We start from the raw sequence: 16,970 nt of genomic DNA on the forward strand, positions 1-16,970 counted from the left end.
TCTTAGATGAGACCATAATTATGTAATACCTGGTCCTTCCCTTTTAGATGCATGCAATCATACCTTCTCATACAACAGACAAACTTCCTCTCCTCTTCACAACTATATCATATTGCCTTGTGTGTGAGTCAGATTGTTTGCAAAAACATCAGAGAATGATTATCTTCTTTCTTTTCATCTTGGGCTTTAGGGAAATTAAGACATTAAATTATGGAGAGAGAATTTAATCTTACTGTAGCAGTGGAGAGTTTGAGATAAAGTGTAGATCTCTTTCTCCAACTTGTATTACCACCATAGTAAGATGACTATGAGAGTCTCTTCTCATATGAGAGAGGGTTTAGGGTTCCAGAAACCCTAAATAGCACGGTGGGAAAAAAGCAAAGGATTTTTATGTTTCTTGTTTTATGGATTAAAAAAAAATGTCAGGGGTATATTAAGAGACAAAATGCATGTCATTTAAACTAGAATTCAGCTCATTTAATCAGGATATACATATTTAATGATGATCGGTCAAAGATCATCTACTTCCACAAATAACAATTTTTTAGCTCATATATTTTTGAGAAAGCAAATTAACCTCTTCTTTTTTTTTAGCTGACAAATCCTAGGCTAGCAGGTGATGTCAGCCTGCATCAGTTATGCTATGCTACAGGACGCAGTTCAGGGAGAGTGACACAATCTGAAGTGACATTCCTCAACGTGGGATGTCAGTGCAGAGAAGAAAGGAAAGAAAGAAAAAGAAAAACCCAGCGACTCTAAAAAAAAGTGTCTGTCTCAATGCCCAGCTCAAAGCAGCTATAACTCTGATTTTTTTTTTTAAAAAATCAACAGATGAAAAACATTTGTAAGCATCCATGGACTTTCACTCTGAAAAACTCTCAAGTTAATGCAGAATTATGCAAATTGCGTAAAACAATGCAAACTATTCAGAAACTGGCCAGGAGGGCCGTTGTACAACTTTGTGTTATGTGCCAGGGGTGCTTCGTCCTGGATCATGAGGTTGTGCTCACAGTTACTCACCTTCCATATGGACTATTGTAATGCACTCTGCATGGGGCTGCCTTTGAAGAGTATCTGGAAGATTCTGCTAGTGCAAAACACAGTAGCATGGGCAGTTATGTGTGTCCCTAAGAGGAAACTCCATTTAACAGAACAGGCATCTATCAGTCAAGACAATGCTGGTTTACCTTGGCATAGGGTCGCTTTGTAAAGTTAATTTTCAACCCATAGCAGTCCCACAATATTAGATTTGCATGCAAATCACGCTTTTTCAGTAGATAATGTCAGGGTGCAGAAAGTCAAAAGGCAAGACAAGAAACAATGGATGGAAAATAATCAAGGAATGAAGCAACCTAGAACTAAGGAGAAATTTCCTAATGGTGAGGACAATCAACCAATGGAATAGCTTGCTTTTATTAAAAATGAAATTTAGTTGCCTGCTCTCAAAGTGAAACACATACATGACACACACCTAAACATAGTATGAACAACATATGTATAGACCCACATCCTTACATATACATAGCAAATAAATATTAAATATTGTCCATCTTGAAAGGGAGGGAGGGAGGGAGGGAGGGAGGAAGGAAGGGAGGGAGGGAGGGAGGAGGGAAGGAAGGAAAGAGGGAGGGAAGGATAGAGGGAGGGAGGGAGGGAGGGAGGGAGAGAGAAAGAGAGAGAGAGAGAGAGTATTTTATAGTTCTGTCTACCCATCCATCCATCATAAAAGAATATGATATATCCAGGTTATTTGGTTCATCAGATGTTCAAACAGCAGTGCTTTTTACTGTGGCTCAGAAGATAGTAGGGTCACTTGAGTAACATGCCTGAGAGGGCTTAGCTGATTTTTATTCTTAAATATGTCATGCTATGCAAACATGAGATGTTCTGGCATCTCATTCTGATTTGGGACAGAAGATCATTTTGGAATGTCAACTCATCCCGGAGGAGGAAATGTCTGTTTCCTAGCCAGTGACAGTCAGAAAATCCTAAAAGCTTTTGCTGAATCTACAGAACTGGCTGTATCCTCCGGGTAATTGGGTTAGGAAGGAGAGGAGCTTTGCTGTTATGGATGGTTAATAGTGAATCATTTATCCTTGGGGACCAGGGAGGTTTGGGGGCTTGTTTATTTCCAATCTTGGAAACCCACCCAGAGACTCTTTTATGCAATGGACAACTATATCAACCATATACACAATCATTCTAGTATCCATGTGGGACTTTGCTGCAGATACAGGCAGTCTTCAACTTATTACCACAATTGAGCCCAAAAATTCTGTTGCTAAGTGAGACATGTGTTAAGTTTTGCCACATTTTATGACCATTCTTGCCACAGTTGTTAAGTGAATCACTGCAGTTGTTAAGTTAGTAACACAATTATTAAATGGATCTGGCTTCCTCATTGATTTTGCTGGTCAGAAGGTCGCAAAATGTGATCACATGACCCTGGGAACACAGCAACCATCATAAACGTGAACAATTTGCCAAGCATCTGAATTTTGACCACGTGATCATGGGGATGCTGCAAGGAACCTAAGTATGAAAAACGGCCATAAGTCACTTGTTTTTCCAGTGCTGTTGTAACCTCAAATGGTCACCAAATGAATTCTTGTAAATTGAGGACTATTGGTATTGAGTAACCACTAGAGAATGATGCTAAGCCAGAAGCCCTTTGCTATTTCTGAGCTGATTGACCTGTCAGGATTACTGAAAATAGCTCTGTGAGTTAAAGTGGTCTGTTGTTTGAAAGGTTGCAAATGCAAAATGGAGGAGGAAGAGGGGAACCTGAAGACAGCAGATTACCTGGGCTCCGTTTTCCCCACTGTGACAAAATGTATACTACAGGTAGTTCTCAACTTACAACCAGTCACTTAGTGATGGTTTGAAGTTACAACCTATTTTAAAAGAGGGAGTTGAGAACCTGGTTCTGAAGTTCTGACAGTCTGTAGTCACCTGATCACATTTTGAGTGCTCGGCAACAAGGATGCACCTAGGTTCATTGCAGCATCCCGCAGTCATGTAAACACATTTTATTTATTGTTCTATTGGATGTATGTGTTGTCCATCTTGTCCTATTTTACATTTTTTTTGTCTTTTTATGACCTGTAACCCCTTGCTTCAGGGTGGAATTAGGGTGACTGAATGGAGTGAGCATTTAATGTCCGGATGTCCTTCCTGATGTCTATGCAGAGTTTGAAGCAAATATTTTCTCTTTGTAGCCTAATAGAGAAATATCTGTCACTGTCTAGGATTGAATCCTCAACCTTCCAAGTGAGAGATGAGCATCTTCACCTCTAGGTCACCATGCTGCTCATCTTATCCTATTTTACAATAGTTTTTGCCAAACTGCACCATGGCAAGTAATGGGTTTTGTAACCACTTTGTTTGATTAACAACCACCACAAAAAAGGGCATAAAATTTGATCGGTCCTGTAACCAACCCATTTTACAACCATCAGGACATAAGATTGTAATGGTAGGATCCATTGCAGTCCTGTGTCAAGGACTAACTTCAGTTCTGAAGTCTAAACATTACTTTTTAGTTTGAACTTAGACATGCAAATCAGCCTAGACACATTTTAGATCACACTGTGTCTTCTTTTCATGATGTATTTCCCTTCCTCTGATCTGTTGTTATTTTATCTGCTACTCCTTATTCTACTATTGCTAAACAGTGAATTTACAGAAGCAAAATCATTTCTCTGCTTCACATTTATTTAAGCTAATTTGGCTTGCTTTTTGACCTAAGATTTGGCACATAGATATTCACGCATAGAGAATGCTTAAATACTTGTCCTGATTTTTTCTCTCTCTAGAACTTTGTCTTGCCAGTTGTTGTTTGTTTCCAGAACTTCAATGATTTCAGAAATGTAATTCCACATCCTCTAATGAGTAATAAGCTGTTTATGGAAAACTGAGTCCACAAAGAATCTACGTGACAAAGTCATTACTTCCTAGTAGCAAAACAACAACAAAAAATGGCAACAAGCAATGAAACAACACAACCCTCCCCCCTTTGGGGATATAAGAGCCGAATATTTACACCTAATATCCCATTCCAACAAATCTTCTGCAAATAATAACAAGGAATTTGTTCTATAGATGCAAAACAAACATTTGGCCAATAGTAATATGTTATTACATGTGTCTTGAACTAGTAAATACAGCTTTGGCTGCAATTTTTTGGAATATGTGCATTTTAAATATAGAATAATAGAATAACAAATTTGGAAGTAACTTGAAGGTCTTCTAGTCCAGCCGCCTGCTCAAGCAGAACACCTTGTCCAATCTCTTCTTAAAAACATCTAGTGATGGAGCACCCACAACTTCTGAAGGCAAGTTGTTCCACTTATTAATTGTTCTAACTGTTGGCAAAATTTCTCCTTAGTTCTAGGTTGGTTCTCTCCTTGATTAGTTTCTATCCATTGCTTCTTGTCCTGCCTTCAGGTGCTTTGGAAAATAGTTTGGCCCCCTCTTCTTTGTGGCAACCTGTCAAATTTTGGAAGACTGCTATTTGTCACCACTAGTCCTTTTCATCAGACTAGACAAGCCCAATTCCTGCAACCATTCATCACATGTTTTAGCGTACGGTCCCCTAATCATTTTGGCAACAAATCAACAAATACTGGATGCAATATTCCAAGCTTGGTTTTACCAAAGCATTATAAAATGGTACTAACAATGTGATCTTGATTCTACCCTTCTGTTGATTATACTTGAATTGAGAGGAAGTTTAATATAGTGATTCAGGCACCAGCCTAGAAACCAGGAGACTGAATTATAGTCCCTCCTTATCTGCAGAGCTGGCTGGGTAACTTTAGGTCAATCACTTTCGCTCAACCCTAGGAAGAAGAAATGGTAAAGCGCTTCTGAATATCTAATCAAGGAAACTGAATCAAGACTGACTCACAGAATGCACACACTTATTTAACTCTTGAAGAAAGAGGCATGCCAATAATGACAAGCCATTCCCTGTCACATATGCTGCAATGGAGTTCTACACTAATAAATCAACCCATTTCAAAAGGCAATAATGGTCTTTTTACAGTCTTATCTCCTTGACTTCAAGTACCCTGCCTAACACACCAGATCTATAAGATTATACTAAGGGAAAAAACAAGGATTGGACCACCAGATTGCCATAAATCAAAGTCCAATTAGGTCTTAAACCCTTGTTTACCTTAAAACTATATATATAAAAGCCTTTTAGCCTTCAAAAGATAGTATAGCTAATTTCTATTTCATTTCTGATAAAGGTTCTTCTAAAAAAAGACAACAGTTCTGAATGTTGTACAATGTAGGACTTCTTGCTAAATAAGAACGAATCTGACAGAACCTGCAGGAAGTGAATGTATGTTGCTACGCTTATCTGTAAGATAAAATGACCACTATTGCAATGCTTCTGACTTTCATTTCTGAATCCTGGGAGATAAAGGTACTTTCTTTTATCTTGAACTCAACTCCTGTTGATTACAAGGAAGGGCCATATCGTTTTTTCTGGGCACGAATACAGAAGTATTCTGTATTCAAGACAGCTGTTGACTTCCCAGTCTAGCCCACGTTTCTGTTTACCCTGTAGGTTTCTCATTTCAAGTACTAACCAGGCCATCCTTGCTTACCTTCTCAGCCCAGACAAGATCAGCCAAGGGCTGCTTCTTGCTGAGATCTGAATAACAACCACCTTCTGTTTCTGTTGACAAGCCAAAGACTATGAATGAAAGTCCATCTTTTCTGTTACATCATCTCTCTCCAGCTATCTAAGCCCTCCTGGGGTTCATGCATTATATGGAACTCCAAAGGAAGTTTGGAAGCTGTTCTTACCTGTAAAACACTCTATAGATTATTCATAACTAGAGGGAAAAAAATCACAGTTGGAAAAAGTTTAACTTTCAGCTTGTTTCCAACTTGCATTTAAAAACAACTTGGAGAAAAAACAGATACATGTTATGCCTCATTCAGGGTGGGGGAAATTAGATTCCTATCTATCTAGTTGCTATGGCATCTGAGAAAATGGTTGTTGTGCATTTTTAACAGCTGTGGAAAATCTCCCCACATTTGAAGGAAGGAAGGAAGGAAGGAAGGAAGGAAGGAAGGAAGGAAGGACGAGAAAACACATTTTGCAGATTTTTTTAGTTTAATCATGATTTGTAAGCCTTAGACTTCCCATCTTTGCCAGTTACTTCTTTTTAAAATCCTTAATGCAATGAACATCATAAATGTCCCTACAGCCCTCAAAAACTATAAAGCTGTTTATTTAAGAGAAACACATTTAATCAGCTGGGGTCTAATTTACACTGATAAGAAACTGACAAGACAAAATTCCTACAGGATGCTTCTACTTGTCTTTCATATCATACAACTTTTTTTTTCTTGAAATCAACTGGGCCAGAGAACAGACCTGGTCACAGGGCAGAGAAATTCATCTTCAGTTTGTTTTACCAACTTTCTGAAAAATTGACATAAACATTTATTTTGGAGAGAAAGGGAATTTCAACGAAATCCTCAAGGTTGAAGTATGATGTCTATACACTTAGTAATGAGAAAACCAAGGGGTACATCCCCATGTCAGGAGATATAATAGTACTGTATGGTAAAAGGCAGAACACACACACACACACACACACACACACACACTTCTTGGTGTCAATGAAGATTCTCAGTCATCCAGATCATGGTTGTCCCAATGGTGCTTTTTCAAGAGGCAACTGGACTTTGTTGGTTTTTCTTTGAAGAAGTTTCGCTTCTCATCAAAGAAGCTTCTTCAGTTCTTCACTGAATAAGCTTTGTGGATGCGAAGTGAAACATCATCAAGGAAAAACAAAGTCCAGTTCCTTTTGAAAAGACACCTTTGGGACACACTTCTTGGCTACTTCATCAATAAATCTTAAGCTTCTTGCACTTCTATTAAACTCAAAAAGAAGGTATTATGAAAGTTTTTTTCCCCCCTACTAATGGAACTATTGTAACACTAAGAGACAAATAAGCCCAAGAAAAATTCTGGAATCTTTTCTGGAGATGTATAATGATATCATCCAGCTATTTTGCCTACAAAACTCATTGGAGAATACTCCAATGCTCATTTATACCCAGTGCTACTGAATATACCAATACACCAAACATTAAATAACGGTGACTTGAATAAGAGTAATCTTCTTCCCAAAACTGATTTTTTTTCTTTTCCTAACCATTTTGGGAGAAAAACCAGTGATGATTGGGAATAAAATAACAATGTGGTAAGTTTGTATAGTATTTAAGCCAGTGGTTCTCAACTTTTTGTTCACCACAGACCCCCTTTAAGTATCTTTTGTGGCCACAGGCCATGGCCACAGACCACTAAGACTTAACTCAAGATTTAAAGCACTAGACTGCATCAAGCCTTCAAGGACCTCCTGTGAAGACAACACAACCCCCCCCTCCCACCAGGGTTCAGGGACCATAGGTAGAGAACTACTGATTTAAGCAATTCCATCTTTCTCCTTTAGCTCTTTGTGCACATTTTTATTTTTTTATTTTTTTTAGGAAAGCAGTGCAGTCATCAAGTAAAGGTGATTTTCAACAGTGCTGGAAATGTCTGTGAAGGATGTAAGCAGGTCCTTAATTCTTCCTAATCAGTAAGCACTTTAAAATAAAACACTTTTCATGGGAGGAGAAAGGGTTTTCCTTTTCCCAGCCTGCCAACATGGTTGTTTCATGAACAGTGTAACAACTAGAAAAGTTATAAAATTCTCTCACGCTGTCTTCTCTGCAGCTCACCAACAGGACCTGTGAAAATATTTCCATTTCCATCTTCCATGTATCTTAAATAGAGAGATAGATAGTCTCTTCTGAGTCAAACTCAAATTCATGTTATTTTCTTGACAACAATATAGACCAGAGAACAGAACAGAATAACAGAGTTGGAAGGAACCTTGGAGGTCTTTTAGTCCACCCCCTCCTCAAGCAGGAGACCCTTTACCATTTCAAACAAGTGGCTGTCTAGTCTCCAGAGATGGAGCACCCATAACTTTTGAAGGCAAATTATTCCACTGGTTAATTGTTCTCACTGTCAAGAAATTTCTTCTTATTTCTAGTTTGGCTCTCTCCTTGATCAGTTTCTACCCATTGCTTCTTGTCCTGCCTTCAGGCGCTTTGGAGAATAGGCTGATCCCCTTCCTCTTTGTGGCAACCCCTGAGATATTGGAACACTGCTATGGAATGTTTTCTTTCCTCCCAAAACTTCCAGTCTAGTTTAAAGTCTTAGAGTTTGCAGAGATTGCCCCATCCAAATGTAAACCATGCCCTTCCTTGCTTAAATTTTTCTAGAGAAAAAACAAATATATGGGCTAAATTTCATGATCGGGAATCTAAACAGAATTTGTTTCATGACGCCAGAATTTTAAAAAGAAAATAGCAATCATGATTCCCAACCAAAACCAGACTTCAACTCTTAAAGAATAGAGTAGAGTAGAGTAGAGTAGAGTAGAGTAGAGTAGAGTAAATAGAATAGAACAGAATAGGATAGGAATAGAATAAAATAGAGTAGAATAAATAGAATGGAATGGAATAGAATAGAATAGAATAGAATAGAATAGAATAGAATAGAATAGAGTAGAGTAGAGTAGAGTGGAGTGGAGTGGAGTGGAGTGGAGTGGAGTGGAGTGGAGTGGAGTGGAGTGGAGTGGAATGGAATGGAATAGAATAGAATAGAATAGAATAGAATAGAATAGAATAGAATAGAATTCCTGTTTAGAACTGTTTGCAATGGCATATTCAGCTGCACCTTTAACTACACATTGGAAGAATTGTAGTGCCACTCATCAGTGGATAATATATCAAGACAGCCTCATTATCTGAGTGAGGGGATACATTCCCTCTTCCCAATTATACTGAGAGGTTTCTTCTTCTCTGCCCAATTGTCACATAATCAAATCTGATTGGATACATGACAGTAATGATATCGTTGCATTCACTGTGTGATCTCTGGCTTTGATCGTGCAGTGTTGGTATATTTCTGAAAAAAAAAAGGATTGTTTAAGTAACAGCAGATTGAGGAAATTAATGCTTGGGAGGAAATGTAAAAATGTAGGCAGTATTTTGTAAACCTTCCCCCTTTCCCATATGGCAACATCTGCACTGGAATTTAAACCTCATGAACAGTTGGTATAGTATTGCTATTTAAAGTTCTTTTGCTGTGCTATGGGAGAAGGAGCTGCATATTTCAAGTTTGCTATGAGAAAAAGAAAAAAGAAAAAACTCAAGGATGCTTCTAAATTCCATGCCATAAGCTAGGATTATGTAGCCTGGTGCCCCTTAGAAGCTTTGAATTTCAGTTCTATCAATCCATCCACTTTGGGTAATCTACTTTATTTTAAATTAAAATTAATCGATTACTTTCCTCACTGCTCTTTTCTTTTCTCCATTTCTGTTGCTTTGTTGTTGTTTTTTTCAAGTAGCCACGTCCACATTTTTACTTGGTCAAAAGTTGGGAACTCGTGCCAAGAAATGCTGTGGGTCCCCTCTACTAAAGTGGTCTATCTAGTGTGACCAAGAAGAAGGGCCTTCTCTGTGGTGGCTTCCTTCCCATGGAACATCATCTCTGCAGAAATAAGATTGGCTCCCACTTTGACACTCTATTGCAGTGTTTCTCAACCTTGACAATTTTAAGGCATGCGGACTTCAACTCCCAGAATTCCACAGCCAGCAATGCTGGCTGTGGAATTCTGGGAGTTGAAGTCCACATGCCTTAAAATTGTCAAGGTTGAGAAACACTGGTCTGTTGCAAGGCCCTGCAGACCTAGTTCTGCCAATGGTTCTGAGAAACCCAGAGTGGGATGGAGTCCATCAAATGGCTTATTTGACCAGGGTGGTTATTGCTTTTTATTGTTTTTTATATGAGATATTTATCTTTGCAAGCTGCCCAGAATCACTGAGAGTCACTAGCACTGATGATGTTACCTAGTTTGAGTAACGAAACGTCTGCAAGAAAACAACTAAGCTCAGAGAGTATCAAGCTCCCCTCATTTTTCCCTTGGCATACAGAGGCAGTTTTTTTTTCCTTGTGCCATCACCCTGCTGAACAATTCCCATAAATATCCAAGGATATTTATCCTTGCAGTATAGCTGTATTACTATTATCCTTACCATCTTTTCTACTACCTTCTCTTATTAGTATCATTATTACGATTATATTACTTTGTTTTTTATATGTACATTGAGAGCTTATGCACCGGCTTCTGTCCATCTAATAGTTTGAAAGCATGTTCTATGCAAGTACCACTTTGGTGGGGAGATGAGTTGGTGCTCTGTGCATGCAGTCGGATTCCTGATGACTCTGAACCTTCCCAGTTCCCAGTGCCTGTTTGCAAGGCAGCTCTGGGAAGGGAGGGGGCCTTGGCTGACATTGCAGGAAGAGCCACTCATCATTCTCTTTGGTGTGGTCAGCTTGACCTCCTGTGGCACACCTCAGGAAGTGTGCAAGCGTGTCCTGCAACAGGGCTGGTACTTTGGCAAGCCAAACTACTACTCTGCACTTGCATTGTAGGCTCCTGGCTACTATAACAATGCCATACACTAATAATAATAATCTGTATGGCTGTTAAAATCCTGGCCTTTTCTCCTGGTTCTTGCTTATGAGCATGAGCTTCTGGAACTCCTACACAGTTGCTTATTATTTTAGCCCCTGGTTTATTGCCTTCCACTTTTACATATATATTGTATTGAATGGCTTTTTAATTGCATGTCACCAGAGTAATTTTTAGTTGGGCGGTCTATAAATGTGAGCTATAAATAAATGAAACAATTGCAAATCACATTGCTTCCTGTGGGAAGGTGTACAGTGTGCTGCATATGTATGTAGGTATATATTTGCCTTTAAATATGTATTTATAGTCTATATGACTTTTCATGAGAAGATCTACCTATGTGGTCTCTAGGAGTTGAAAATTACTTGATGGCACCTAATAAATGAATCATAGTCTATATAAACATTAAGTTAAATTTAATGTGGGATTGTGGTGCTGAACTAGCATAGTAGATGCAACCTTTATCTAGGATAGAGAAGGTTGTCAGTTCAAAGTACAGCAGTGTTTCTCTAAGTAAGTAAGTAAGTGAAGGAAGGAAAGAAGGAAGGAAAGAAGGAAAGAAGGAAGGAAGGAAGGGAGAGAAAGAAAGAAAAGGAAGGAAAGAAAGAAAGAAAGAAAGAAAGAAAGAAAGAAAGAAAGAAAGAAAGAAAAGAAACTATTTTTCTTTCCAGTAGCTATCTAGTTTTCCCCTGAAATTCTTTATCAAAAGTAAATCAAGGGGTGTACTGTTTCATAATTTTTCCATTCACTTGAGAGAAAAGGTTTTTAACTCAAGTAATTAGAAATGATGAAAAGTGTACCACTGGGCTTAATTAAAGAAAGAAAATAGGCAGGTCAAGGAAATCACCAGCTGGTTTTCTATGATGTACAGTAGCTATGAATGTAGGCTTAACTTCCAAGGAAGGAAGGTAGGAGAGCTCCAGGGAAAATGGACAATCCTGCTCAGACTGACAGAAGGAGGAAACAGTACTTTAAAACCTCAGCCGAAAAATATGCCCAGAAAAAGTGCTTAGAATGATTATGGAGGTGGACCTTTATTCAATGAACACTAAGCAGATATTGGAGACTGTATAGAGTTCACAAACAAGCCGTGTAATGGGTATCTGGTCCCTAGAGCAGTTACAGGCTTCAGGTTAAGACTGTAAAAGATCAATTACTTTGAGTGGATACAGGATGAGATAGAAAATAATTATTTGCTTGGCTATGGGTAAAATAAAGAAATATGTCTTGGATTCTTGGCTACCTGAAAGACAGTAAGAAAAAGGGTACTCAGCCCAAAAGGACTTAAAGACATGGCTATGCCAACTAGCCCAAGGCCCCAATGGAGGTGTAGCACAATGGAGGTGGCTGATGGATTAGAGAACACCTCTCTGTGTCTACTTTGATCCCTTCCTCTCCATCCTGTTTGGTTTTATTTTAATTGATTTTTTTTAAATTTAAGGTCTTTATTTATTGTTTTAATCTTCTACACTGCATTTTATTCAATGTCTGTAATCCACCTAGAGTCATCTTTGACAAGATAGGTAGCATACAAATTTGATAATAGATAGATAGATAGATAGATAGATAGATAGATAGATAGATAGATGGATGGATGGATAGATAGATGGATAGTGGATGAACAGAAAGACAGATGGACAGATGGACGAACAGACAGACAGATATAAAGATAGATACATAGATAGATACATAGATAGATACAGACAGACAGATAAAATTGGTACCACTAGATATATATTTAATTAGTTGATTGAGGTGAAAATACTTCTCTATGAAGACCCATTGGCAGGGTCTTTGGAGTGAACTTTGCTGTAAGTTTAATAAATTGCAAGAACTGTATTCAACATATTTTTTAAAAAATCAGATGAATCAATGCTTATTATTCCAGCCAAAGCACTTAATTTATGAAATTAATTTCAGTAGACAAAATGCAATGGATATATATATATATATATATATATATATATATATATATATATATATATATATATGTGCTGTGGACTCACAGGGTAGAAAGATAAAAGAGAAACAGAATAGAGTTGCAAAGAAATATTCTAACAATGGATCCAAAGCTATGAGAATACCAAACATTAATTTAGTCAAAAACACACACAAGTTAATCTCAACTCCTGATGTCTACATTAATATTTATTGTTTTTTGTAACAATACAGATATACAGTACTTGATTTGAATACAGCAGAGTTGGGAGGGACACTGGAGGTCTCTAACCTCAAGCAGAAGACTTTAACATTTCAAACACATGGCTGTCCAATCTCTTTTTAAAAATCTCCAGTATTGGACCATCCACCATTTCTGGAGGCAAGTCATTCTACTAATGAATTGTTCTAATTGTCTAGGTTGGTTTTGATTATTTTCCATCTATTGCTTCTTGTTCTGCCTTCAGGTGCTTTGGAGAATAGGTTGACCTTCTCTTCTTTGAGGCAGCCCCTTAGATACTGGAACACTGCTATAATTTGAATTTATTTTAAACTTCCCAATCCTAGACTTCCAGGTCCAGTTTCCCTATGTATGTGTGCCTTTTAGCAATGAGATTTGGGGAATCATAGACAGGGCTGCCACAAGTCAAATGCTATGTAATTCTCCCTCCCCTTTAGATATATATTGTTCAGTTATCACAGAAGTTTATATTGTGCTTCATCACTAGAAATACATCTCTGCATTTACAAGCAATAATATTTGTTATAAAATTGTGCATGGTAAATCTGTGCTCAAGTTCCAAATCTGGACAGACACTTGACTTCTAGCATGCTATTACTAAACAATATCTAATTGTTACTGACTTTCCAGATGGTCACTCTCTAAATATTTGGAGAAGCACAATTAGTCTGGCAATCAGGTTTCATTTCATTGGAATCAGTAGAACATCTGTCTTCCTCCCCCCCCCCTTAAACTTGTCCATGCAGAGGTAAATGCTGCTATAGTATTCTTTGGAGCATGGAATAAATAAAGACCTATTGATCTCTCTTTTTAGTGTACTTTTTCTACAAGAAGAGTTTCAACCTGTCGAGAGTGGTTCTGATCTTGACTAATTAATTGGAGATTGGTCTGTAAAAGCATAAAAGATGACTCTTTCCAACACCACAACCCTTCCGATCTATTGGACTTTAGCTTCCATGGCTTTTGCAGCCTTTGTGGGTCAAATAGTTCTTGCAGACTTTGGAACCTTCAAAACATGTATAATACAGATGGTCAGTTCTCTAGGATAGAAAGCTATGGTCTGTTCTTTGTGATCCTCCTGACTGACCAAAATTCATTACAGAAAAAAGAAGGCTACTGTTAGACAATTGCACATTTTTTTTTATCATGATATCCCAACTATTTGTCCTCATGAAACGTGAAGGGAACATCCTACTTGATTCAATGTTCTCACAAGTTAGTCGCTGATTGCCTTCACTACATGGTCTTTAGCTTGATTACAACATTATTAAATTGGGCTGTATTTCTATTTGGACTTGATTAAAAAAATGACAAATGAATGTTTTCTTTTTCTAATATCCTCTCCGATTACAGAATGCTTACTCCATTAGAAATTGATTGTAGAGTATCCTCCATTTCACTAAGCCAATTGGAGCTGGGAGATGAGACAAACTAGTGAGAAGGCTTTAAACATCATGTTTAATTAATTTGTTTCAGTGGCATACTTTCAGTGATCAAAAAAGTATTAAAAAGAGTATTTGTTGCTCTGTTTCCTCAATGATTGTCTGTCACCTTGTAACAGGCAATAATCCAACATGTGAGAGAAAATGGCCCCAGTGGCTTCTTTTAAGATTCATACTTTTGCATATTTAGAGGATTTAACAAAACAATTCTATCTTACTTTCTAAATATATATGCGGGTCTTTTCCCGTGTAAGATTGAGAGTATCTTGGCAACGTTTCGATGAGGTCCCACTTGTCATCTTCAGGCTGGGGTCTTCGGCTTCGTGCTTGTGCGAGCAAAGTGTGGTTGAAGCTGCCGTCTCTCTCTATATATTGCTGGGGGTGTCAGTTTTCATGGCTAGGACTCATTTGTTGATTAGGGCTAGTTTCCAGATGTCTGGTAGGTGGGAGGTATCATCATGTTTATTCATGTTGTGGGGGTGTTTTTCTATTTCGATGGCTTCCATAATTATTCTCTTGTTGTGGTGTTCAGTTTTGGAGATTAATTTGGTTCCTTCAAAATCAATTTCATGTCCTGTAGCTTTAAGGTGCTGGAAGGGGGAGGAAGTTTTTTCTTCTTTTTTGACTACGTTCTTGTGTTCTGCGATGCGTGCATTCATTCTCTTATTAGTTTGTCCAATGTATGTGGCTGGGCAGATTTTGCATGGTATTTCATAGACTCCTTGGTTTTCTAGCTGGATCATGTCTTTGGGGTTTCTTAAGATGTTGGCTATTTTTTGGTTGGTGCCGAAGGCTGTCTTGATATTGTGTTTGTGGAGAATTTTGCTGAATTTATCTGTGGTGCCTTTGATGTAGGGGAGGAGGGCAATGTCGTTGTACTGTTCTATGTCTTGGTTCTTGGGGGGTGTTTCCCTTTGGATTAGGTTGGTAATAGTATTTCTTTGGAATCCGTTGGAGATTAATACGTTTGTGAGAGTGTGTAATTCAGTTTTCAGGTGGTCTTTGTTGGCTAGGCATTTAGTTCTGGAGACTGTCTGGTGTCCATTTGCTTTGTGTGGGGGTCGGAGGGAGGTGCAGCAGCTGGTAATGTCATCATGGTTTAGCTTCTGTATGGTGGTTGCATTTCGTCTGAGGGATGGGTTTGGGCTTGGGTTTGGGTCTGGTGAGGGTGAATGATAGTGGGGTATTGTGTTGTTCTAACCCTAATCAACAAATGAGTCCTAGCCATGAAAACTGATTCTGGACCCAGAACAACACAGTACGCAACCACCATTCACCCTCACCAGACCCAAACCCAAGACCAAACCCATCCTTCAGATGAAATGCAACCATCATCCAGAAGCCAAACCACAATGACATCACCAGCTGCTGCACCTCTCTCTGACCCCCACACAAAGCAAACGGACACACGCCATGAACACAGAGCTAGACTGCAAACCCGGAGCCAAACCAAAGCCCGGTATGTTACATCACAGCCTTCTGCTCCGGACATCACATCACAGAACTCGGGAGGTTACAACGCTAAAGCTCAGGATGTTACAACACAGCCAACCATCCAGGATGTTGCAACACAGAACTCAGGATATCACTACACTCGATCTCAGAATGTCACCACACAGCCCATTACCCAGGTCGTTACAACACAAAAGACTAATGGGCACACAGCCAGCACCTCAGCTAATCAGGATTTTATGAAACAGCCGAACAATCCACAAACAATAACTCCTACACAGCCAACCAACCCACCTACAGCAACTAAGCCAGCACTCCACCAACCCCCACCAATATTTATAGAGAGACGGCAGCTCCGATCACACTTTGCTCGCACAAGCACAAAGCCAAAAACCCCAGCCTGAAGATAACGAGTGGGACCTCGTCGAAACGTCACCAAGATACTCTTAATTTTACATGGCTGAAGAGAGTTAATGGAACTCGAAATAGCTATACCAGTTCTCTCTTTATTCTTTGTTAGCAACCTAAAAATGTAAAATGATGTCGCAGTTGGCAACTGCTGCTTGTGGATGGCTCTAGATTGAGCTGATACAGGCAAAAGAAAAGAAAAGAAAGAAGATTTCTTTCTCCCATATTTGGGCTGACAGGGTGCACATTCAAGGTAAAATCTCCTCCCCCTGTCTCTCTCCCGACAGCTGACAAAGTGAGAGAGAGCCTGTGGCTTAGAGGTTATAACAACTGCCTAACATGCAGATAGCCCAGGTTCGAATCTCAGAAGAGTAAGTCTGGCTGAAGAGAGTTAAAGGAACTCGAAATAGCTATACCAGTTCTCTCTTTATTCTTTGTTAGCAACCTAAAAATGTAAAATGATGTCGCAGTTGGCGACTGCTGCTTGTGGATGGCTCTAGATTGAGCTGATACAGGCAAAAGAAAAGAAAAGAAAGAAGATTTCTTTTTCCCATATTTGGGCTGACAGGGTGCACATTCAAGGTAATATATATATATATATATATATATATATATATATATATATATATATATATATAGAGAGAGAGAGAGAGAGAGAGAGAGAGAGAGAGAGAGAGATTTATGAAGGGCAAAGAAAATGCTTGTACCTTTATATCTCCCTAAACATTGTTTAGGTTGTTTCATAGCATCTCCCACAAGATTTTATTGCTTTACCCATTCCTTATAGCAACAGATTTAATTTATTTGACATACAGTATATTGTCATAATACCTTTTGATTTTTCAAACATGTTACACATTCATCACTATTCCGCTGTTCAGGAAGTATCGTTTTTCTTTTTAGAAACAGCATGTGCATTTTGGGTCCTTC

Source organism: Crotalus tigris, unplaced genomic scaffold (genome assembly GCF_016545835.1).
Source record: "Crotalus tigris isolate CLP2741 ecotype Arizona unplaced genomic scaffold, ASM1654583v1 scf7180000017999.2816498, whole genome shotgun sequence".
NCBI classification, from domain to species: Eukaryota; Metazoa; Chordata; class Lepidosauria; order Squamata; family Viperidae; genus Crotalus; species Crotalus tigris.